Source organism: Oryctolagus cuniculus, chromosome 9 (genome assembly GCF_964237555.1).
Source record: "Oryctolagus cuniculus chromosome 9, mOryCun1.1, whole genome shotgun sequence".
In the NCBI taxonomy this organism is placed as follows: domain Eukaryota; kingdom Metazoa; phylum Chordata; class Mammalia; order Lagomorpha; family Leporidae; genus Oryctolagus; species Oryctolagus cuniculus.
Genome location: NC_091440.1, coordinates 129,953,433 through 129,980,003, shown reverse-complemented (window position 1 = coordinate 129,980,003; position 26,571 = coordinate 129,953,433). Strand labels below are relative to the sequence as shown.

General features: G+C 46.0%; 1 protein-coding gene and 1 pseudogene across 1 annotated transcript in view; both read right to left on the bottom strand.

Moving 5' to 3' along the window:
• The window catches only part of ALG10B (ALG10 alpha-1,2-glucosyltransferase B), a 192,327-nt gene that overhangs the window by 125,554 nt on the left and 40,202 nt on the right, over positions 1-26,571 (bottom strand). The gene's annotated exons all lie outside the window — the stretch shown is intronic.
• On the bottom strand, positions 15,663-20,083 carry LOC138843662 (glutamate dehydrogenase 1, mitochondrial-like; annotated as a pseudogene).

The window sequence follows — 26,571 nt, the reverse complement described above, 5'->3', positions numbered from 1 at the left end:
TACTAGCCTTCCGTTAATCAGCTCCTGAAAATCACTAAGCGTGTACCCTCAAAATTATTCTATGTCTCTCTGCACAGGTGTGGCGACATTTATTCATCTATAATAGTTCTGGTTTACTTACATAAGTTGTATTATACAGTATTACTTCCATTTGCTTACTTTCACTTCCTACCATGTATCATGGAGACATTTTCATATCTCTGCCTTATACTATATATTAAACAGATGCCGTGTATTTTATAATGTGCCTGTGTGTAATTTAGTAATTTTCCCATTACTTAATCTTCGGGTCACCTGAAGCATCTTGTAGTCACACATAATATTGTAGTGAACATGCCTAAATCAAAGATATCTTTGTGTACAATACAGACTTATTTTACAGTACAAACTAATACAACTCCTATGGAAAGATACAGGAGGGATCCTCAAAAGCCTGCGGTAAATGTGTATTATGGAAACACTCTGCATGGACTTAAGATTTTTTGAGGCAAAATAAGCTGATTTTTAAATTCCATTTTGCGTGAACTTTTTAAAGATTTGTCTACTTATTGAAAGGTAGTTACAGAAAAAAAGGGAGAAAGGGAGAGAGAGGGAAAGAGAGACATCTTCCATCTGCTGGTTCACTTCAGGAGCTTCATCTAGGTCTCTCCCGCTGCTTTCCCAGCTGCATGAGCACTGAGATGGATCACAAGTGGAGCACCCGGGACACAAACCGGCGCTCCGATGTGGAATACCGGCAACGCAAGCAGCAGCTCTACCCACTGTGCCACCCTGCCTGCCCCATGCATGAACTCTGTGAAGCGCCCTCGTGTGTGCATCTAAAATTTGCCAAAAACATTACAGAAGATCGTGGCATCCAAGGTTCTGCCAACAGGATGTGCACGTGTGTATTTCCCCCACTTCACCCATGGACCGTATTGATCGTTCTGGAGGACTGTAGCTTGTCATGTTTCTCATATTCCATGTTTACAATTGAATAATTTTATATGTTTCTTGTTTGCCTTCTGTGAATGGCCTATCCATAACCCTTGCCCATTTTTCTGTTGGCTTTTCCTACTTATTTAATCAATTTATATATTCAAATATACACAAATATATAATACAGTTAAATAATTTTTTACATTTATACAACAATTATCACTTGGTACAGATGCTACAAAGTTTCTCTCAATTTGTTATTTCCCTAACTTTTCATGCTGTCGTTCATTGTAAGTTGGCTATTCAGGAGCACATCGCTTCATTTTCACGCGTGTGTGAGTTTCCCAGGATTCTCTGTAACACTGCTCATTTCATACTACTACATACGTAGTATCAGAAAGATACTACGTGTGGTACTGATTTTCTTAAACTGTATAGAACCTGCCTTGCAACCTGCCCAGGTTGGGTTCCATGTGCACTTAAAGATAATACACATTCAAGGCTGGGCGGAACGTCACACACTCCTGTCAGGTGCATTTGGTTTAGAGTGCAGTTCAAAGCCAACATCTCCTTAATGATTTCCTGTCTGGATGACCCGTCCAGTGCTGGAAGCGGAGCACGAACGCACGTGATTTTTCCTTGTTTCAGTCCATGTCTCCCATCAGACCTCCTACTGTCGGCTTTCACATTAGGTGCCCTAATGCTGGCTAGATGTGTAGTTACGGCTGACACAACTGCTTGATGCATTCAGCGCTTTGACACAATATAATAAACCCGTCTCTCTCTTTCTGATTTGAAGTCAAGCACTGCTACAGTCCTGTGGTCAGGTCTCACTCTTCAGGGAGCCTGTGCCTGTGGCCCTGGACTGTGAAGTCCACGAGGTCGACCCCCGAAGTGGGACAGGTTGGCCACACTGAGCCCGGTTTGGAGTGAGGCATTTCCCGTACCTGGGCTCTGATAAACCCCCCACAGGGCACGTTCTTGCTAAGCAGTCTCTCCGGGGAGCAGACCTGGTGGTGAACAGGATGCTCTGGTGTATTTCAAAATGATTCCTTTTCCTTCTGCCTGCCAGAATTTCTTTCCAGGATTTATTGTGAGAACCTAGTCCAGCTCACGAGAGTGTGACCCCTCGCTATGACTGAATGCCCCTGGAGGCTTAAGTTCTCTGACTTGCGCACACTCGTCAGGTACAGTTTAGGTTGTGCTGACTTACCCGTGGTTCCCATGGAGGCTTGCACTCCAGACTTTCTGCTCCACTATGCTACGATTCTGTGTCTGCCTGTCTTTCTCTCCCATTCTGGGGACCCTGATTTCCCCTGTTCTCCTACATCTCTCAGGGATCCAAGAGGAGGTTTTGAAGTGTCAGTGTTTTCAGCTTTCTACTTGTTAGTACAGCCAGGACACGAACGTCCAAGCTCCTGATATGTGAGACAGGAAACCTTTATTATTGTTTTAGCTGCCCAGTAATATCCCATTGCACAGTGGCACCACATTTTATCTATTCCTTTTATCCACTGGTGGATATTTGGTGATTTCACTCTTTTTAAAAGATTTATTTATGTAAAAGGCAGAGTTATAGAGAGATAGGGAGAAGGAGAGGAAGAGATAGATAAGGGGAGAAGAGGAGAGCGGAGAGAGAGGAGAGAGAAGAGGATGGAGGGCGAAGAGGGAGAGAGAGAGAGAGGGGAGAAAGGACAGAGAGAGAGATAGAGAGAAGAAGAGATGAGAGGGGACGCGGGAGAGGGGAGTGGGGAGTGGGGAGAGGATCTTCAACCCACTGGTTCACTTCCTAAGCGGCTGCAAAGGCTGGGGCTGGGCCAGGCCAAAGCCAGGAGTTCTGAGCTTCATCTAGGTCTCCCATGTAGGTTCAGCAGCCACCTTCTGCTGCTTTCCCCGGTGCGTTAGCAGAGAGCTGGATTGGAAGTGGAGCAGCCGGGACTGGAACTGGCAGCCATGTGGGATGCCGGCACTGCAGGCAGTGTCTCAACCCAATTACTCCACAATGCTGGCCCTGTGATTGCCACGTTTTGGATGTTTGGGATATAAGACCGCTATGAACACTCGCATGCAAGCTTTCACGTAGACCTATGCTTCCACTGAACAGATAACTAAAAGATGAACTCTGAGTCACGTGGTAATGCCAGGTAATCTTCTGAGGAACTGCCAGACGGTTCTTTGAAGTGGCTGCCCCGTTCTACATTCTCGTGAGTCGTATACAAGGCTTCCAAATTCACCACTTTCTCAGAGTACTGTCCTTATCTCGCTTTTCAACTATAGCTACCAGAGCTACCAGAGTGGGTGTGAAGTGATGTTTCCTTGTGGTTCGGACTTGAATTTCTTTGAAGATTCTCTGCTGGGCATCTTCACTCACATTCATGAAAAGAATGTATTCCTTCAGACAAATGTCTTTCAGCTCATTTCTCTTTTATTTTTTAAAGATTTATTTATTTGAAAGGCAGAACCAGAGAGAGAGAGAGAGAGAGAGAGAGAGAGAGAGAGACGAGACAGAAAGTCTTCCATCCACTGGTTCACTCCAACAAAAGGCCAAAATGACCAAAGCTGTGCTGATCCAAAGCCAGGAACCAGGAGCGAGGAGCCTCCTCCGGGTCTCCCACACAGCTGCAGGGGCCCAAGGTCTTGGGCCATCTTCCACTGCTTTCCCAGGCCACAGCAGAGAGCTGGATTAGAAGTGGAGCTGCTGGCACTGCAGGCAGCGGCTTTACCAGCTGTGCCACGGAGCAGGCCCCTTGCTTCCTTTCTGACAATGAGTTATTTCTCTTTTTGTTATTGAGTTATAGGAGTTCTTTATGATTTGCAAATTTTCTTCCATTTGCCTACTGTCCACTTTCTTGATGCTCTCCTTGATAGCAAAGAGGTTTTTAATTTTGATGAAGTCTAAATTATCTACCTTTTTCTCTCTTCTTTTGTTGCTTTTACTTTGGGTGGCATACATAAGAAAACTCTAGCTAATCCCAGCTCAGAGGTATTTATGCCCACATTTCCATGTAAAAGTTGATAGTTCCAGCTCCTGTATTTAGGTCTTTGATCATTTTTGCGACAATTTTATGATGGAGAATATAATGCCAACTTCTTTCCTTTGCATGTGGCTTTCTAGTTGTGCTACTAAAATATCTTTAAAAACCTTTTCTGTCCCCATTGAATATCCAGGCACTGCCGTCAAAACTCAGCTGACCATAAAAGTAATGGCATGCATCTGGACTCTGAATTCTACTTCACTGACATGTATGTGGATGACATGTATTATATGCTCATGCCAATGTCTCCTATCTGGATTTAAATTTTGAAATCAAGAAGTAGGAACCCTTAAAATGTGCTCTGCCTGTCAAGACTGGCTTGGCTAAGTCTCTTGCATTCTTCACCTAAGTCCTGGACTTTGCACATGAATTTTAGGCTCAGCTTGCCAACTTATTCAAAGATGGTGGTTGAGCTATTTATAGAACTTAGGTTATTTGTCATTTTCTTGCCATGGTATCAGGCAGCAACTTAGCCTACCCTTCACAGGACACTTAACTTTTTTTGAAGCACAGTTACTTGCATTAGTATGTTATTCCCACCCACTCCACCCCCCGCCCCCCGAGTAGATTATAAACTCCATGAGAGCAGATGCTGTGCCATATTAATTTCCAGAAAAGTCTTCAAAAATTTTTGCAAACAGCATATGCTTTAATTATTTACTTTATAGAAGTCTTCAAAACTAGGATAGGTTGGAGTTTACTCAATATGATATTTCTGGTCTTCTTCAAAAAAGACATTGATGAGAAATCTGATCAACGACTGTCAAGCAAGCGCATGGTTAGTTTGCTTTCACATAGGTGTGAGATAGACTTGGAGAATACTATACTTTATACTCTCTATTTCTACACTTGTTTCCCCGTGAGTAGAAGGCTTGTTCAGAGATTTTATTTATTTATTTATTTATTTATTTATTTATTTTGACAGGCAGAGTGGATAGTGAGAGAGAGAGACAGAGAGAAAGGTCTTCCTTTTGCCGATGGTTCACCCTCCAATGGCCGCCGCAGCCGGTGCACCACGCTGATCTGATGGCAGGAGCCAGGTGCTTCTCCTGGTCTCCCATGGGGTGCAGGACCCAAGCACTTGGGCCATCATCCACTGCACTCCCGGGCCACAGCAGAGAGCTGGCCTGGAAGAGGGACAACCGGGACAGAATCCGGCGCCCCGACCTGGACTAGAACCCGGTGTGCCGGCGCCGCAAGGCAGAGGATTAGCCTAGTGAGCCACGGCGCCGGCCCAGAGATACTATTTTATTAACGCTATTTTATCTTGGGTTACTAGCCAAGTTGGCTATTAAAGCAAATAAAAACCCATGACAATCTGTCCTTAATGTGCTGTGCATTGAGATTTAATGCTATAACGAGTACTCAAATAATATATTTCACTTTGTGTTTCTATGGGGGTGCAAACTGTTGAAATCTTTACTTAATGCATACTAAACTGATCCTCTGTAAAAAAAAAAAAAAAAAAAAAAAAAAAAGAAAAGAAAAGAAAAGAAAAGAAACTATCAACTCCCAACTTGACTCTCACTGGGATTAAACATGACAATAGGTCTGATCTGATTTCATCATCATTAAAAAAAAATCATCTATTATTTTTCACTTTATGTTTCTGTGTGGGAGCAAACTGTTGAAATCCTTACTTAATGTATACTAAGCTGATCTTCTGTATATTAAGATAATCGAAAATGAATCTTGATGTGAATGGAAGGGGAGAGGGAGTGGGAAAGGGGAGGGTTGTGGGTGGGAGGGACGGTATGGGGGGGAAGCCATAGTAATCCATTATTCGTACTTTGGAAACGTATATTCATTAAATAAAAGTTAAAAAAAAAAAAACCCATGACAATAAATAAAATATCAAATTTTTCCAAGAATTCACATAAAATTCAGTAGATTAATATGTGCAATTTAAAAATGACTTCATGGAAATATGCAGTTGGTGTGTATTGGTCATGATTCATGAAGTATTCACAGTGGGGAGATCACAGTTACTGGTGTATGCCATCGCTTTAAACTAAGGAAGAAAAAAATGCTATTATCTGGAATAATTCTCTGGCCCAATGTGAATGGGTATCATTTCTAGCTTTTAATTGCCACATCTGTTTCTCAGTTTAGTCATGGCATTCACACAATGGGACATGACTTAATGACCAGCAGACATAATGTGAATTATTTTCAGCTCACAAAAATGCTGCCAGGAGCCTCCCATACATGGGAGAGGTTTTCAAACTGTAACCAACACTGGTTCATCCACACCACTGTTAACGCTGAATTACTTGACATGTCTCTAATTAAAACTACCAGAGCAGCAGTGTTAGTCAAAAGCAACCACACTGTGTTCAGTGCACAAGCACTCTGGCCAAGTTGCTCTGTATTGTATGGCAACACAAACCCAGCTGGTGCTAGGTCCTTTCCATCTGATCCCGAGTTGGAAATGTCACACATTTCTTTTCAAAAATCACTCATGCCGGGCCGGCGCCGCGGCTCACTAGGCTAATCCTCCGCCTAGCGGCGCCGGCACACCGGGTTCTAGTCCCGGTCGGGGCGCCGGATTCTGTCCCGGTTGCCCCTCTTCCAGGCCAGCCCTCTGCTGTGGCCAGGGAGTGCAGTGGAGGATGGCCCAGGTGCTTGGGCCCTGCACCCCATGGGAGACCAGGAAAAGCACCTGGCTCCTGGCTCCTGCCATCGGATCAGCGTGGTGCGCCGGCCGCGGCGGCCATTGGAGGGTGAACCAACGGCAAAAGGAAGACCTTTCTCTCTGTCTCTCTCTCACTGTCCACTCTGCCTGTCAAAAAAAAAAAAAAAAAAAAATCACTCATGCCTGACTAGCTATCCACTGCAGCTAGATGGGCAATTTCCTGATTTTTGAAGACTTGTATATTCTCAGCCACCTACCAAAAATAATTTTTGTAAGAAAGATAATTCCTTTTGATGTGTACAACTACTTAGTCTCCAAGTCCATTTATCCACAAATCTCATTCTGTTGTTTTCTGTGCAAAGTCTCTGATTATTTGTGAGTTAAAGATGCTTTATAATGGAATAGGTAGGTCCACAGTGTGGCTAAGCATACAAACACCGCAGTTCAAGCTGTAATCAGTACACATTAAATAAGCCTTGACTGCTTGATGGAGATGGGTATTAGTTCACTTCCACTTTCAGTACTTCCTGCTATCTGCTCGTGTAATTTAAGCCCATCAGTGGTTATTTCAGTGTTGTCTAAAAAGCCCAAGCTTAGGGAATGTTCTGCAGGAATCTCTTGTCAGGTCACTTCTCCTTTCTCCATGCAGACATGACAGACAGCTCACCTGATCACTTTACTCACACGGCACTGTAGCTCCACGTGCAATGCTAACTCTGGAACCCCATGACCCAGCTGGAGCTCCTCCCAGGTGCTCTGTGGCCTCAGATGAATAGAAATCTTATTCGTTCTTCTTTAAACTGAAGATAGCATTAACATACCTCACAGGAGTGTGAGATTTAAATCAAACGATGAAATTTGAAGTGTTTGTAGATGCATTTGACTTTTGTTTTCTTTATTAACTGCTTTTATTTCTCTGATTCCACCTAAACAGTCTACTATTGAGGGTCTTATCTCTTTTAAGTTCAAATAGAGGCGTTTCTTAGGTTCACAATGCCTCACTCTGATGGCAAGCTGGTCCCACTATTGTCCTGAGGAGCCTCACGGGAGGTGGGCATCACGGCAGCAGGGTGTAGTGGTTAAGCCGCCACTTAAGACACTGGCACCACATACTGGAGTGCCAGGGTTGGAATCCTGCTTCTGCTTCCAATCCAGCTTCCTGTTGGTGCACCCTGGAAGTCAGAGATGATGGCTCAAGTACTTGGGTCCCATGTTGGAGACCCAGAGGGAGTTTCCAGCTCCTGGCAACAGTCCCACCTAATTTTATCTGTTGCTGGTATTTGGACAGTGAACTTGAAGATTGGAGATCAATCTCATCAATCAGTGTCTCTCTCTCTCTCTGTCTCTCTCTCCATCATTATGCTTTTCACATAAATAAAAATACATAAGTAAAATTAATTAGACACATATAATGTCTTTTGAAAACACCACACAGCCTTACAAAATCACACTATATCTTCAAATCACAGTAGGCCAGGGTTTGGTCTTCATATTTCTAACTCAAAATTTTGTTTTTTCTGTCTCAGACCAATCAGACTGGAAGACGTTTATTCACAGTAACAAAGCTTACATGGGAGCAATGAATAACATTAGGGCATTGACCTCATGTATCCTGAGAAAACTCAGTCAAGTGGCACGTACACTCATTCCCCAGACCAGCACAGTCTTTCTCTGTAGGACGCTGCCTAGGATGTCAAATTCCAAGCAGAAGACTTTTTGGCCATCCCAGAATCAGAGCAGGGCTGCTGGTGCTTCCACTGCTATGCTCAGTGGCCTCCTGCTTTGACAGGTGCAAGTGCTACATGTCCACAGATGGACCTGTCTCCCAAACAGGACGAGCAATGACAAGTCTGCTGGGCAGCACGATTTTAGCAGACACTGTTCATGTGACAGTCTATGTAAATCAGGCCCCTGGGGTTACACAGCATGTCACGGTGGAAACGCTTTTCCCCCGAGTGGTATTTCAGCGGACACTGTCAGCGTATGTGTCCTTGACACCTTTGCTTCTGTTTTACTTTTAATGATGCCCAATTCTCTTTATGATTGGGCTTTTCCTTTCTCAGGTTTTGCATTACACTATTTTAGTTTATTAATTCTATCTTGTTGCTGTCAGAAACTCTACTTTTGAAAACCCTTATAAATGTCCTTACAGTACAAGCATTCTATTAATATGACATTTGGTTACATTTTAAACTTTTAATAAGATTTGGAATGAAGCTTCCAAAAGAATCTACGTCCAATGCTATCCAGGTCTTAAAGTATCCTTGCACCCCAAATCCTAAACCTCACTTACCCAAAGCCACTGAAATGAACTGTTTACCAGCAGAAAGGAAGTAGGTACTTTTTGTTTCATGGGAAATAGATGGTGAGTTGCTAAAATATGTAGAACCAACGTGTTCTCCCTAACTCTTGTATTCCACTAAATATGAAAGTGACACGGGCAGGCAGGCGGTATTACAGAAAGGGGCTGAGGTTTGACAGCCCAAGCCAACCTGCGTGGCAGCCTGGGCCACCATTTGACAGGGCTGGTGTGACCTGCCATGGGATGGCTCTGGCAGCACTACCCGCCATGCGACAGCTGCAGCCAGCCCAAGCCAAAGCCCTGCTGGTTGGCACAGCAGGTGCAGCCAGCCCCTGTGACAGCCTGGTCTGTCCCATTCAAGCCTCCCTTTCTGTTTCCCTCCCCACGCCCATGTTCCATGCACCAACAAGCCCTGCCCATGCCCCCTCCTTTCCATGCAGTCAAACTTCAAGTTCCATGAGGTTGCATACTTAGAAGCCCAGCTGGAAACATCCATTATGGTTACAGGTCGTGGCCTCTCTCGGACCTTGGGTTCCTTATAACGCCATTATTCTAAAGACACCGTGGCCAGCTCTCTCTTCCACTCCCATCATGCACCTGACACTGTAACACTCAAACTCTGCCCCAAACTTTGCTCCTTTTTGAACACTCAATTAAGCCCCACCCCAGACCCCACCCCTGTGCCTCCTGATGTTATAAAAAGTGTCCTGGAATGAAGCCCGAGCTTGTGTTCACTCCCTGGTGACTTAGCCATCCATCCAGTACTGTGCGAGGTGTGGCAGTCCCACTAGTACACCACAGTTAGAATTGCCAAAGAGGTCATGGACATTTACAACACTAAGACCACACAGTTACCTGTCTAGTGGCTGGGGTGATAAAATGTATAATCGAGCCTGTAAATTATGGCAGAATCAGGAGGAAAGGTAACACAGCACAAGGAAGACAACGCTGCTTTACTGCAGGGATGGCTGGTGGAGGCCTAAGGAAAAACACTAACACAGACCCTAGTACTCAGGCAGGGCTGATCCTACTTGGTACCTATTTCATCAATGAGTCCCAGTTACTCAGGGGAAACTTCACAGAGTCCACATGGGCTCCCAAACTCACAAGAACCAGCTGCTCAACTTAGCATTCCAGGTGTTTAATGATGGAGACAAGGCTGAAGGGGCAGTGGTGCTTTGAAACCAGCAACAGCAACCCGGATGACCAGCTCAGAGTCTACGTGGGTGCATCTGCCAGGAGTTATACCTCTATGCCCGGAGCCTTCACAGGTACTCCCAGAGGATAATTTTGTCTACTGTGGATCTCAAATTTGTATTATAAAAAGGAGGGGGGGAGAGTAAAATTTCTGCTTTCCCACACACTTCTCCCTAAAAAGAAAGACTTTAAGTCTATTGTACCTTTCAGCTGACACGGTGTTCCTACCTCTCCTATTTTTCTTGGGGAACAGCTACTGGCCGAAAAAGGCTCCGGTAAGCTTTCATACCTTAACTGGAGGAAATCTTACTACATCTAATGCAGGTGCTTTAAGGGACCTGTCTATTGCCTTGGGCAACTTAGCCCAGACCACTGACCAGGCTCTAGAGTAACCATGCAATTCTACAGATTTCTTGGCTGTAGTGTTTACGGACAACCAACCGTCCCTAGAATACCTACTGGCAGGACAAAGAAGTATACATGAGACCTGTCCCATTTATGTTAACAGTGTACTCAAGCAAAGAGATTTATAAAGAAGCCAAGTGGTGCTGTGACGTGGTAAGGGAAGTTCATCAGCTCCCACCATCTGGGAGGCAAGAAGTCCCTTCCCTTCTTGGACATGGTTCTTGCCCTGGTTTCTTCACTAAATTGTGTTCTTCCTAAATGTTAAATCTGTCTTTCCCCAGAATTCACAGTTTCATGACAAAATGAGGGTGACACAGGGACTCTGGCCACTGCCAACAGCTGGTGGCAGACCTGTAGCTCCTCCAACAGCATCTCTACGTGAGTTAGGTAGGGATTTTCCATGGCCGCTTAGGCAGGGATGATGCCCTGACGCAGCATGAGAGGTTACAGAACATAAACTCTTCCTTTAACCTTCCGTCAGGATTAAGGGATGAAAACATCAGAGGTGAGACATGATATGGGCAGGTAGATAGTGTTGGAGGAAAGAGCTGCAATTTGACTGCTGTACCCAGTCCCCAGAGCAGGGCGTGTCACTATCTGACCTGCTGCTTGAGGACTCTGCTATGGCCCACAGTGGGTGGCGCCAGTGGCATGACCTTCCACTGCACAGCTGCAGTCAGCCCAGGAAGCAGCCCTGGCCACCTGGCATAGCAGCTGTGGCCTGCCCACGCCTGACACCCTAGTAGGCACCACTCAAGCCTCATTTTTGGTGCATTGCCCAAAACTATAGTCCAGGTACCACTAAGCCCCACTCCCTGTCACGAAGCAGAAACTGCAAGTTCCACAGTGCTGCAAACTTAGATCCAGCACTAGCTGGAAATATCCAGCATCCATCATGTCCTCATAATGATCTTTAGGTCATTATCATAAAATTACCATAGCTGGCACGCCCCCTCCCATCACACACCTGGTGCCACGGCATTCCCAATATTTCCAAAACAGGGCACAAAAATGGATGGTGCCCAAGCCCAGCCCAAACTCTGCCCTTGTTTGGATTTCCAATCTTGAACCTTGTTGGGCTTTTTGCTAATTTTCTGTCTCTTTCTTTGTCTCTCAAGCTTGGCTTCATCCTTTGCTTAAAACACATCCTACTTCCCTGCACACCAGTATGCCTCAGTCTTGAATTCTTTCACACACGGAGGGAAGAGACTTAAACAAGCCTAGCCTAGCCAGAGACCCAGCTGCCCACGGCAAAAGCACTGTACCCTTTCCTGCCACCTCATAGTCTGAGGATACATATAAATAGTTTAGAAAATTCCTGCAGTAGACAAATTTGCCTGGCTTTGTTTCACAGAGGAGCTCATAAATTTTTATGATTATGATTTTCATAAGACTGATTAAAAGCCTTCACCACACATTTTTAAAACAGAGATCTATTTTTCATTCATTTCTCCAGTGAACATTATTAACATCACATCAGAGGAAGTGCAAAGTAATAGCTTTGGGAGACAAATCCTTGTATCTGATGTTTATGTGTGTTGTGAGGTCTTAATTTCTGGGAAGAATGGGCTCAGGGCTTTATGTGGCACTTAGTCATGACCAGGCTTAACTTGGGTCACCCTGGGCACTCTGTGAAGCCTAAACAGCCAGAGATACCAGAAGCTGAAAACTCAAGGCTGGACCTCTTGTCATTTCACAGCAACTATCAACCATGAATGAAACAAGCGCTGGCAGTGGCATCTCCAACGGACTTCCCTCTGCTGAGGTGCTCTGCAAGTTGACACGCGTTACCAAGAGCTGAAGGAGCTCTGCTTGCCCAGCTGTCTTTCTGCCCACACGTGCGTGCACGCGCGCACACACACACACACACACTCATATGCACAAGGATGGCAGTTTATTATTAAAAAAATTGTGCTGAAAAGTATTATGAGATGAAAAGCTGAATATATTCCTGTCATACATGTTCACAGATTTTTTCTATTATGAGAGACTCATCTCCTTAGGAATATTAAATATGCCACTTTAAATAAAAATATCTCCAGAATATTTTAGGACAGGGTTATTCTACTTGAATACATCCTCTCAAATGCTTCATTAAGTTGTTTATCAAGACATACTGTACAACTGTTATATTTCCAGTTTAACAAGCCCAAGCATCTCACATTATTAACTTGTCTAATTAACCAGCCTAAATACTTTCTTCTTTCTGAAAATGCAGTGCAGCGCCTACCTCCTTCAGTCCGTGCCAGGAGAAAGCTCATTTTTTATACATCGGTCCCTTCTTTTTCAAAATGAGGAAGACTGAGTACAAAGAAGAAAATCTCGGAGACATACTGCTTCCGAACAGGGGATTTTTAAAAAAGATTTATTAGAGAGACAGAGAGATCTTCCCTTGGTTCACTCCCCAAATGGCCACAGTGTTCAGGGCCGGGCCAGGCCAAGGGCGTGAGCCTGGAACTCAGTCGAGGTCTCTCTAAAGGCAAGGGCCCAAGCATTTGGTCTGTCTTCTGCTGCTTCCCCAGGCAAATCAGTGGGGAGCCTGATCACAAGTGGGGCATCCACGACTCGAACCAGCCCTCACATGGGATGCCAGCGCTGCCGACGTGGCCTAACTGCCTGTGCGCCAGCATCGGCCCCCAGACAGAGTGTTCAGGTGTCACAACATTCAGAGAAAGAACCACGCTCTCCCACTGTTTACATGACTGTCAGTACCCAGACCCGGGAGAAGCTCATGGCTCCTGGCTTCGCATTTGCCCAGCTCCAGCTGTTGCAGCCAATTAGACAGTGAACCAGTGGATGAAAGACCACCCCCCCACCCCCTGCCTCTCTGTAATTCTGCCTTTCAAATAAATAAATAAATAATTTTTTTAAAAAAGGAGAGAGAAGCATAAGTGAATAACACTAGCATGCCTTGAATTTGAACCCAATTTAATTTCAAATATTTTCCCCAATTATGATTTTCATAAGACTGATTAAAAGCCTTCACCACACATTTTGAAAACAGGGCTCTATTTCTCATTCACTGCTCCAGTGAACATTATTCACATCACATCAGAGGAAGTGAAAGGTGATAGCTTTGGGAGACAAATCACTGTATCTGATGCTAATGCGTGTTGTGAGGTCCGCTAAATATCCTGTCCAGTATTCTTTGGAAAGAATATCTCATTTCATAGATAAGAGAATTGAGAGTTACAGATATGTAATGATATCTAAAGCAAGTTGACTGACAAAAGATCATTACTCAACGGCTTTCAGATTGACAGTTCAATGAGGTTTTCCAGTGTGTGTGCGTGCTCTCTCATATCCTGGCATGGTGTGTTATGGTCAGGTCTGAAGACTGGAACTACGAAAGTGGTACCTGCTATCTTTGTGCTGAAGTAGGTGGTGACGGGAATTGTGACGGTGCCCGTGACGGCCGAGATGAGGGAGAGATGGTGGAAGCAATTGTTCTTCCTCATTCTTCCCACGCGGCCCTGCTTTCTTAGGATTTCACACTTGCTCTGGTCCTCACCTTAGACTACACAGCTCCAAACAGAGCTTTGGTATCGGTGGTCATGTCCACGACGTACCGCTCAAGATGTCTTTGAGTGCATTCACATGTCCCATAGGAATACGTAACGATACAGGAAATGCTAAGGACACAGTTGTTGTAGAAAGAGACATGATATATGTAAGGAAAAAGAAAAGCTTGAGCATGGGAACCACTACTCTAAGTTACGTTTGTTCTACAATTCCTTTCAGTACTATTTTTTTTGAAAAGGTAACATTTAATAACCGTCTTCTACCACAGATTAAGTCATAAATTACAAAGCAGTTAAAAATTTCTGAGAGTATTATATTGTTTAAAAAAAAACCCAGCTCACTCTTACATAAATAATATCTAGTGCTTCAGGGCTGATGCTGTGGCACAGTAGGTTAATCCTCTGCCTGTGGCGCCGGTATCCCATATGGACTCAGGTTCAAGTCCTGGCTGCTCCACTTCCAATCCAGCTCTCTGCTATGGCCTGGGAAAGCAGTAGAAAATGGCCCAAATCCTTGGGTTCCTGCACCCATTTGGGAGACCCAGAAGAAGCTCCTGGTTTTGGATAGGCTCAGCTCCGGCTGTTGTGGGCATTTGGGGCGTAAACTAGGGGATGAAAGACCTTTCTGTCTCTCCTTCTCACTGTCTGTAACTCTATCTCTCAAATAATAAATATCCTTAATAATAATAATAATAATATCTATTGCTTCATTGGGACACAAGTAACTCTCAAACAAAATACTGAATCCTGGCTGTTTCCAGGCCACCATTAAGGACCGGGTGCAGAAGGCAAAGCCCTTGTAAAGGGAGGGCAGAGGCACGCTGAGCAGCAACCACTGGCAACGCTCAGGCTCCGCCAGCCTCCAAACGAGGATCTGAAGTGGTTTATTCCCTGGCATGCTCCACTCGAGTTACTGTCCAGTTTATCAACACAATCAAGCTCCAAAGGTAAAGATTTACCATGATGAAGCACTTACTGCATTCTTTGTACCATGTCATAATTATAGTAAGTAAATTCCAAGAGTCTTAACAAAAATAGCCTCCATCATGTACAGGGATGGAGAGTTCTCTGTTGGACCTTTTGTGTTCTGAACAACGAGACTGTTAAGCTATCAATGACATTGTTTTATATTATAAAAAAAACTAGCTTTTTCATTTGTTATGTGTGTAGGTATTCGCTGCTTAAGTTGAAGTTACACTTGTTAAGTGATTAAAGGCAATGTTGTTACAGCAGCATATATTTATTTTATTCTTAAAGAATAAAATGCATCAAGACAAACAGCTGTTATTTCTGTTTGCAAGTTGTAAAATTGAGTTAGTTTGTTGATGTAAACTACCAGTAACTCACTGAGGACCATGACACCTTCTGAAAACGCCACATACCCACGTAATGTGTCCAAGTCACAGCCCATCCCAGATTTGTCCAGAGCAGAAGAAGCAAGCAATGACTGCTCAGTGATGTGGTCTTCCTGGCAAGAGACCAACAGGGTCAGGTGCTGGGAAGAGCCACTGGAGCAAGGCAGCTCACAGCAGGTGGAGGAAACTCTCAGCTTAAAGAAAAATGCCTAAATAACGCTCTCACACTGCTGACTGCTAATTCCATGCTCGTCAGCTTGGACATGAGCCCATAACCTTAATTTCTCTCTTCTTAAGGGGCTGATTGGGAGTGACTTGCTGACCATGGTGTCCATTACTAACTGGGTCATGAGAGAAAGGGATTTCTGTGGTTACTTGTGACCTCCTGATAGGTCTGCAGAAGTTACAGGTGAGGAGGGTGGTGAGAAGTTAACCACGATCCGTCTCGGAGGAGGTCACACCGGCATCATGGTGCATTTCAAAGACTTTCTCGATGGCGTTGACGTAGGCAGCTGTTCTGAGGTCCAATCCCAAGTTGTACGTCATGGCTGTGTGTGGAATGCTCCATCAGGTATGCCAAGTCAGAGTGCACAATGTCTTTCTTAGATGCACCTGTTATCCTGGGATTCCACTGTGGGGATGATCGGAATAGTTCCACCATGCTTCCTGCATTTCCTTTTTCAACTCTCTTGAACGGACACGAGCAACTAGTAGTTGGAATCTCTTTCATACTTGAAGGTCAAACGGCCATGGGTGACATGATTAAGGTCCTGCAGCCACTCAAAGTAAGACACTGTCACTCCACCAGGATTTAAGAAGAGATCCGGAAAGACCGTGATGCTCCTCTCCAGGAGGATCTTACCGGCTTCAGGAGTTGTTGGTCCCATTGGCCCTTCAGCAATGATTCTGGCTTTGACCCCGGGTGTGTTGGGTTTGGTCAACTGCTGCTTGCTGGCAGCAGGGAACAGTATGTCACCGTCGGCCTCCGGGATGCTTCCTTCATACACCTCTGCCTTGGGGAAGCTCAGAACTGAGCCACACTGCAATCCGGAGTCTTCCAGACTCCATATACTCCCATAAAGTTCACCAACATCGACACACTTAGCGCCACAATGATGTATGCCACAATGATGTGTCTCAGAGAGTGCAGGCCCACATCACCAAACCCCTGAACAACAAGTGTTCCATCCCCAATCACTGGTGTCACTCCCAAAATGCTCGTGTAAGATGTCTCCTTGATCAAGTTTTCAATTCCATGGCAAACCCCGTGGCCAGAGGCAGAGAGGCGCTGTGGATGGCTCCTTGCTGCGAGGTTCGCCCCCGACGCAGGCTTGGGCGTTGGTTTGTAGTGCCCTGAAGCGCTGGCACAGGCGTCAGCCATCCAGGACACTTCCCGCTGGCCCGTGCTCATGTCCGCGCCAGGCACAGCCAGGCCAGGACCGAGGAAGCCCTTCTTGGCTAGTCCCATGGTGAACCTCCGTGGGATTTACCAACTCATTATCCGTGTAGTTCTTGGGACTGATCTTAAGGCCGGCTTTTGCACCCCGAAGGTCGCATCGACCCCCGCACAGCACAGCTGGAGGACATCAGACGCCGCTGCTCCCAGTTCATCCACGCTCACACAGCCTGTGTCGGATACGCCCCCTGCAAGGCCTGCAGTGTGGCTGTGCTGGGCCCGGTGGCCCTCGACGGCCTCCTAGGAGCCGCTCAGCGCGTGGCTGCAAGGCTTGATGGCCCGCAGGACGCCCCGCACCGGTTCCGCCTCTGCTCCGGGCTCTGGCGGGCGCGCAGCTCCTCTACCAGCCTGTCCTGGGCGACGCGGGCGCTGCGGCCGGAGAAGCCCTCCAGCACGTGGAGACGTTGGGGCCCTTGGCGCAGTGGGCGCAGTGGGTGGCCGCGTCGCCGCTGCGGGGCTCAGGGCGAGGCTGCCTCCTCCGTGGCCGCAGACCCAGGCGCGGTACCCAGCGGCAGGAGAGTGGCGCATTGGCCCTGCGCACGTGGGCAGGCGGGCAGAGAGCTGCGGCCGCCGTCCCTGGAAGCAGTGGTGGACACTGGGAGCCGGCCCACGGGGCAGGTCCTGCCTCATCCAGAATCCCACAGTATTTTTAAAATATTTATTTAGTTGCTTACGTACTGATTTATTTATTTACTTAGGTATTTATAACGCAGAGAGAGAGAGCAACAGAGAGACAAAGATCTTCCATCTGTGGGTTCACTCCCTAAATGGCTGGACCAGGACTGGGCAGGCCAAAGCCAGGAGCCAGGAGCTCCATCCTGCTTTCCCCCAAGCCCTTGGATCACCACCACCTGCTGTCTTTCCTGGTGTATGAGCAGGGAACTAGGCGGAGGCAGAACAGCCAGGATTCGAACCTGTTCTTCCAAACGAGATGCCGGGCTCACAAGTTGTGGCTTAGCCTTCTGTGCTGCGCAGCTGACCCCAGGGAGTCAGTTTTGAAGTTAAATTGAGCCAACTCCAGTTACATAGAGTTTCACCCTTTGCAGGGTTTCAATAAACAAAAATCACCAGATGCAGTGAAGTTCGCTGTAACATTTAAACACTAACGATTTTAATCTTTGCTGTTCAGAAGGGGATCCTTTACCAGTGAAGAAAGTTAGTGCTGTTGCCCATATAGTTGGTACAATGCTTGTCTCAGGTCCTCTTAGCACACAAAGAGAAACTGAACTCACTGTGTATCCGAGAGGCCTGTCACTTCTTTTTTCTGTCTTCAGCCTCCCAGCTGTTAAACAAAGGGTGAAGGATCCCTGTGGCTCAGTTTTGCTTTGCAAGTTTCACAGCTGTCAGTACAATACTATTGAAGGGTGAGGGTACCGTACCGGAGGTTGAGATTATAGCTTTGGATTCAAAGCAACAAGGAGTCAAGCTCCACGTTCTAACCTATGTAAGGCTCAAGTTAGGGTGCAATAATAGTAACAGAGCTTAGCTACTTGCTTGGACTAGAAAATTTATTCTTTATATATTTCCATTAAGCCCAGCTCTCCTTAACATCCAGTCCAAACCCAGATCCTAGCAATTCCATATTTCCAGACATCTTTAATTCACCCTGTCATAACAGGACCACAGAGTGAGTGGCTGAAACAATCGAAATTTACCCTGAGATGAAAGGACAAGACATGCGGATGTCACGGGCTGAACCGTATCCCTGCAGGCTTTGAGCTGGCCATTACAGGTATCTGGGGAGTGAAGCAGCAGATGGGAGAATCCACGTGTGTGTGTGTTTCAGGGCAAAGACAGAGGAAAGATCACATTCAGAAAAGAGCAGCTGTGGGCAAGCCAAGGAGAGAGACCTCAGTGAAACCAGCCACGTGAGACCTTCCTCGCAGACACAGCCTCCAAACCTGTGCCTACTAACGTGCTCCAGTTTTACCTTCATTAGTCCCTACCCAAAACACAGCTATGTTCTGAGGAGCAGGGGTTAGCACTTCCACACCTGAGCTTGGGAGGATACAATGTCCGTCTCCCTGAGGCCATCTCAGACCAGCTGCCATCAGCTGTCACCTGCTCCGTTACAACACCGTTTCACACAGCACCTCGTAGCAATCCAGTGCATTTTCCACACAGCAGACAGAGGAATACGTTTTAAAAATACGTATCACCTAACAGCAGTTTTCAGTTGAAACCCTCCGATGTCCTCTCATATGTAAAATAAAATAAAAATGCCGAAGGAGGCACTGAAGGCAGTTTATACAAAGGCCGTTCTTCCAACTTTCCATGCTGAACTTTCCATCTGGAAGGCTTTTTCCTAACTTGCGACCAAATCCTTTCTCAGGAGTCAGTTCCAATTTCACTGAAAACAAGAGCATCACCACATGGGCAGACTCGGACGCACCCAGGATCCTGGCTCCACAAATTGATTGCAAATCAAAACAATTCCAGTTTTGCATCAGATACAATCTTTCAAGCCTCCAAAGTTCTGAATTTAGTAATTTTTGTCTGTTATGAAATTATTTGGGATCCTAATGAAACAACAATTATTTTATTTAAAAGCTCTTAAAAATACTTATTAAAATATCTCAATATTTGGGCCGGCGCCATGGCTCACTAGGCTAATCCTCCACCTGCGGCGCCGGCACCCTGGGTTCTAGTCCCAGTTGAGGCGCTGGATTCTGTCCTGGTTGCCCCTCTCCCAGGCCAGCTCTCTGCTGTGGCCCGGGAAGGCAGTGGAGGATGGCCCAAGTGCTTGGGCCCTGCACCCGCATGGGAGACCAGGAGGAAGCACCTGGCTCCTGGCTTCGGATCGGCGCAGCGCGCTGGCTGTAGTGACCATTGGGGGGTGAACCAATGAAAGGAAGACCTTTGTCTCTCTCTCTCTAACTCTGCCTGTCAAAAAAAAAAAGTCTCAATATTTAAAATAATTTAAGGTGAAAATGTAGAATTAGGGGCTTGAAAAACGAGGCTCCTCACTTTTAGTGTCAATGATCATTTAAAAAAAGCCTTTCATGATGAAATAATGACCACTTTATTTCAAAAAATCTGTAGGAAATTATGCACCATAATGTCACTTGCCATCTCTTTTTCTATCTATTCTCTTCCTGCTGTCATTGGTGAACTGAGTGACTTTCAAATCTCCCTTGCTCATCCTCCTGTCTCTTCAACAGGGCCCCAGAGGCATCTACTTGGTCCAAAAAAACAAAGCAAAACAAAACAAAAAAAACAGCCAAAAATCCCTCGTGTCTAACAACAAACCCACCATCATCTTTGCCTCCAACTGGAATTCTTCCTGCACGTTGCACAGTGCTGCCTCCTGGAAGGGGGTTCTGATGCCTTCTTCCCACACGCCTGACAGCTCAGCACCAAACGCTGCTGCACGCTGACGCTCCTCATTGCTCCTCTCACACCACTGTGCTTCTTCTCATCCTGACCTGTACCCCCTGACTTCAAGTCTTCTTGCACTCCTATCCAGTCTTACTCTATCTGGACTTCTCATGTCAATACCTGGGCAACAGTCACGTAAAGCACATTCCTTTTCTTTTTTTAGACTTACATCCTGTGGTGAAATGAAAGTCAAGTGTGAATCATAAATAAATAATAAAAACACACAGGGCGAGCCCACGCTCACTTAACTCTCTAATGGACAACAGCTCCTGAGTGGTTTCAGAGTTTACTTAGAAGATATTCCTTAGGAATGGGGCCAACCTTACAATTGAGTCTTCTAATTTCTTCTTTTTTTTTTTTTTCCAATCTCCCACAATATCTAGATAGTGTTATGCACATATTGAGGTCTTTCAAAACATTCGTGGCAAACAGAATTAAAGGTAAGTTCATCTAAAGTGTAAAGAATTTGAAATATATGTGTAGTTGCCAGCACCACGGCTCACTAGGCTAATCCTCCACCTTGCGGCGCTGGCACACCGGGTTCTAGTCCCAGTTGGGGCGCCGGATTCTGTCCCGGTTGCCCCTCTTCCAGGCCAGCTCTCTGCTGTGGCCCAGGAGTGCAGTGGAGGATGGCCCAAGTGCGTGGGCCCTGCAACCCATGGGAGAGCAGGAGAAGTACCTGGCTCCTGCCATCGGATCAGCACGGTGCGCCGGCCGCAGCGCGCCAGCCGTGGCGGCCATTGGAGGGTGAACCAACGGCAAAGGAAGACCTTTCTCTGTCTCTCTCTCTCACTGTCCACTCTGCCTGTCAAAATAAAGAAATATATGTGTAGTTTATTTATCAGAAGCATTTCTATGAACTTTGGAAGGCTGCTTATAGTAGTTATAGCAAAGAAAAAGAAGTTAATCTGTTAGGACTGAGTGATTGGTCCAGCAGTTAAGACACTGGTTAAGGTGCTTACGTCTCGTATCAGAGGACCTGGGTTTGGTTCCTGGCTTTGGCTCCTGACTCCAACTTCCTGCTAATGCAGACCTTGTGTAGCAGCAGCAATGGCTCAAGTCACTGGGTTTGTGCTACCCATGGGAGCAACCTGGATTGAGTGTCCTGCTCCCAGCTGAGGCTCCAGGCCAGCCCTAGTCATTGTGGGCACTTGGACAGTGAATCAGCACAGGGAAGCTCTGTTTTTCAAATAAATCAATAAAATATTTGCAAAAATAAATTAATCTGTTAATGTCCATCACTTTTTGCTGCTATGCACTCATTGAGAAGAGCCTGCTGTGGCTACTAAGCTGTCATTCAAGTTCTTAGTAAGAGAGAAGTGAGGCACCTGTAGAGTCGACTGGCATTCAGCTGGACAGAAGTCAACAGCTAATCACCAAAGAAAGCGATGAGGACTGACGTGAAAGGGGGAAATAGCGTGCACTGTGGAGGATGAAGAACATTTGTGGACAGTTGTTGAGATGGTTTTCAAAACTTAAAGCAGAGAAAGAAAGAATATCTGTCCTTTGTCAACATGTCTACGAGAACCTGAGGATCAACAGTGAGGAGAGGTAAGAGGAGAAATCCAAGAAGCTCACTGTGTGCCACGGATGTAACCTCTGGGATCTTTTAGGACAAAACAAGATATGCAAGAGTTTGCTGTCAGTTATTGACGTTAGATTGACATTTTTTGGATGTGACACTGGAACAAGCAAGGACGATAATATTTCACAGCAGTTACTTGGTTTCTGTATCAAGAGTAACTAGTTGCCGGCGCCGCGGCTCACTAGGCTAATCCTCCACCTTGCGGCGCCAGCACACCAGGTTCTAGTCCCGGTCGGGGCGCCCGATTCTGTCCCAGTTGCCCCTCTTCCAGGCCAGCTCTATGCTGTGGCCAGGGAGTGCAGTGGAGGATGGCCCAGGTGCTTGGGCCCTGCACCCCATGGGAGACCAGGAAAAGCACCTGGCTCCTGGCTCCTGCCATCGGATCAGCGCGGTGCGCCGGCCGCAGCGCGCCGGCCGCGGCGGCCATTGGAGGGTGAACCAACGGCAAAGGAAGACCTTTCTCTCTGTCTCTCTCTCTCACTGTCCACTCCATCTGTCAAAAAAAAAAAAAAAAAAAAAAAAAAAAACCAAGAGTAACTAGTCAGAAGCATGATTCTATGATTCTTAACCTTCTCGTTACTTTTACAGAAGTTAAATCCACTCCATTTTCAATTCTGTTCCCTAAAAATACAATGTCTAAACCATGTAACTTTGATAGTGTCAACATTATTTGCTGTTTGTAGGTTACAGAAATAGTGTACATTCATTCCATTCATCCTGCAAATAACGAGTAAACTAAGCAGGCAGATTTTATCCACGTCCAAGATAAGCTCATAAAACCAAGTTGCTTTACTCGAGTTCAAGAGAATTTGAGGAAGGTACATGGAAAGTGGCAGAGAACTAAAAATACCTCTGAATTCCTATTTCAGACATTCTTAAGGGATGATAGAGTAATTTTTGTACAAAAAGGGAGCTTTTTTTAGTGTTTAGCTTATGTTTTTTCTTTTCCTGTCTCTCTCCCTTTTAAAGTGCCCCAATTTGACAGAAGACTCATTAATAAAATACAGGATTTGAAAGATAATTTTATTTATTTATTTATTTATTTATTTATTTATTTATTTATTTATTTTGACAGGCAGAGAGGACAGTGAGAGAGAGAGAGAGAGAGAAAGGTCTTCCTTTGCCGTTGGTTCACCCCTCAATGGCCGCCACACTGATCCGAAGGCAGGAGCCAGGTGCTTCTCCTGGTCTCCCATGGGGTGCAGGGCCCAAGCACTTGGGCCATCCTCCACTGCACTCCCTGGCCACAGCAGAGAGCTGGCCTGGAAGAGGGGCAACTGGGACAGAATCGGGCGCCCCGACCGGGACTAGAACCTGGTGTGCTGGCGCCGCAAGGCGGAGGATTAGCCTAGTGAGCCGCGGCGCTGGCCCTGAAAGATAATTCTAACTGGCAATCTCCTGTTGCCCACTGTTTTCCTGTAATGAAACCACTTTTTTTAAAGATGTATTTATTTACAGAGATAGAGAGAGAGAGAGAGACAGAGAGCGAGCTTCCACCCACTGGTTTACTCCCCAAATGGCCTTGACAGCAGGACTAGGCCAGGCAAAGCCAGAAGCCTGGAATTCCACCAGGGTTTCCCACATGGGTGCAGGGGCCCAAGCACTTGGGCCATCTTCCATTGTTTTCCCAGGCACATTAGCAGGGAGCTAAATCAGGAGTGGAGCCACTGGGACTTGAACCAGTGCCCATACAGGATGCCGGCTCTGCACCACAAGGCTGACCCCTCAACTGCTTCTTTCTTAAATGTTCTTAACTGAATCACAGCTCGTCAGTCATCAGCTCTGTGGCCTTGAGCCGGTCGGTTATGGGATAACAGCAGCTTGCAGGTGTCTGCTGGCTGTCAGCACCAGTCTTCATTTCCTTCTCTTCTGCCTCCAGCCCCCAGCCAAGCCCGCCCATCAGCTGTATCCCTTCACTTCAATCTCAAAAACACACACTCACTGAAGAAGGAACTTTCCCTTTCTCATCATCCTCTTTGAGTGAATTAAATTAGATTTGTTTTTCAAGAACAAATTTCACACAGAGAAAATTAATCAAAACTACCAATACGGGGTGGGTGTCTGGCCTAGTGGTTAATTGTCAGTTGCGGGGGCGAGGGGGCACTGCTGTGGCATAGTAGGTTAAACCTCTGCCTGTGGCACCGGCATCCCATATGGGCAGGGGCTGGTTCAGGTCCAGGTTGCTCCTCTTTGGATACAGGTCTCTGCTAACAGCCTGGGAAAGCAGTGAAAGAAGGACCCAGTGTTTGGGCCCCTGCCCTCATGTGGGAGACTGGAGGAAGCTCCTGGCTCCTGACTTCAGATTGACCCAGCTCCAGCTGCTAGAGCCATTTGGGGAGTGAATCAGCAGATGGAAGACCTCTCTCTCTCCCTCTCTCTGTAACTCTACTTCTCAAATAAATAAATAAAATTCTAAAAAAAAAAAAAAAAGGGGGTTCCCAGTTGGGATGTTTGTGTGTCTGTACTCCACACCAGAGTGCCTGTATTTAAGTCAGAGCTCCTGACTCCAGCTTCCTACCAAGGCAAACCCAGGAAGCAGCATTTGGCGACTGAAGCAGTGGGTGCCAGCCACCCAGGCTGGAGACCTGGAGTGAGTTTCTGGCTACTAGCTTTGGCTCCTCCACCACTGCAGGCACTTGAGGGTTTGAGGGCTCGCTTGCTCTATTTCTCTCTGCCTCTCCAATTAAAAAAAAAATACAGTAGCTAGATGCCAATTCACTACTCTAAGAAACACAGCAGTATAATCTAAATGCAGCATAATCTGAAAATTAGGTGAGTCAATATACAAGAATATTCAAAAATTCATGGGCCGTTGCTGCGACTCACTAGGCTAATCCTCCGCCTGCGGTGCTGGCACCCCGGGGTTCTAGTCCTGGTTGAGGCACCGGATTCTGTCCTGGTTGCTCCTTTTCCAGGCCAGCTCTCTGCTGTGGCCCGGGAAGGCAGTGGAGGATGCCCAAGTGCTTGGGCCCTGCACCCCATGGGAGACCAGGAGAAGCACCTGGCTCCTGGCTTTGGATTGGTGCAGTAGCGGCCATTGAGGGGTGAACCAACAGGAAAGGAAGACCTTTCTCTCTTTCACTGTCCACTGTGTCAAAAAAAATTCATGGAAAATGCATATCCTAAAAACTATACATGGATTTATCAGATGCTGTAAATTCAGAGTAATATGGAAAATTAAGAAGGAGCTTCAGTGTTGGCATTTTAAATTTTGCTGCAAGTTTTCATATGATTTGGGTTAAAAAAAAACTACAAATAAAATTGCATCCTTAGACAAACGTTTGTCTCAGTTTTATTGTTGCTCTCCAATATTATCAGTCATGGATGACAAATTCCTCTACAATTTCATCTTCTGGAAGAATACAGACAGGAACATGCTTTATATAATGGCACATTGCTGAGCTGAATTCCATCATTTGCTGAAAGATAACATCAACATTGTGAAACACAAAATAGCAGATATTAGTACAGAACTTAATTTAAAAGTTTAAAGCAGCGAACAGTTTCTAGGCTGTTCTGATTCCACGAACTTAAATGTTTACTGACCAACTGTCTGCAAAACAAATCAAGTGAGACAGACGGAGGAAAAAGTCAGATGAAACTTCCATCTCCCAAGGAAGGCTAGACTAAAAAAGCAAGACTAAGGGAGAAAATGCCAATAAGTGCACAGGATACTGCAGTCCCTGAGAGGGAGGCGCACGGTCGGTCACTGAGCAGCGCGGAAGACCTTCTGACACGGGGTGGGAGTCCGTGGCCAGAACAGCTTGAGGAGTTGGGACAGGAGGAAATCACAGCCTCACAGAGAAGGGGGTAGGGCAGGGAGACTTCCAGGAACATTGTCTACATGAGCAGGGACGACGCTGTGCAACACTGCGCTCAGATTAATTATGCGTCTTTCATTTGCTCAGTCTAAGGCCAGATTGGGGAGAGTGCTCTCTGGAAGTAGAGGAGGGAGGTCTAGGAAGTGACTTCCGGATGTTAACTTCTTTTCAGAGCCACTAACAGGCTGCAGGACTGAGGTGCTGCTTCGGAAGACGCATCTGGCAGGCACGGTTTGAGCGCCCCAAAGGACGCAGGGGACGGAAGAGTGAGAACTGTTTAGATTACGGTCATGGGAGCTGGAGATGAGAAGGAGAGTACTTTAATGTCAAGGAGAAAACCAAAGTAAGAGATACCGAAGAAGCAAATTTTAAAAAATTTTTAATTGCTCTCAAGTATAAATATACATGTCCCGACAGTGACCATGTTTTAAGTTTATACTCAAGAATATGAGGGGACTTCAAAAAGCGCATGGGAAATCGAGTTTGGAAAGCTAAGTTCTGATGCAGCAGGTTAAGTCACCACTCTGACACTGCATCCCAAAACTGAGCCCCAGTTCAAGTCCCAGCTGCTCTGGTTCCCATCCAGCTCCCTGCTAATGAACCTGGGAAAGTAGCAGAAGATGGCCCAAATACTTGAGTTGCTGCCACTCACCTAAGAGACCAGAATGAAGTTTTCAGTTCCCGGCTTTGGCCTGGGCCAGCTCTACCTGTTGTGGCAAGCTGGGGAGTGAACCAGTTGATGCAAGATTTGTCTGGCTGTCTCTCTGTTCCTTTGCTTGTCAAATAAATAAATAAATATTAAAAAATAAGTTCATTTTGCTACAAAAAGATTTTGAAGCCCATGTCTAGTTTTTTCTATGAAATGCACTTTCCATGAAGTTTTTTAAAGACCTCTTGTATGTAAACTCACCTAATTTTCAAAACCAATACCTACATTGAGGAAAAGAATATTAGCAGTAACCT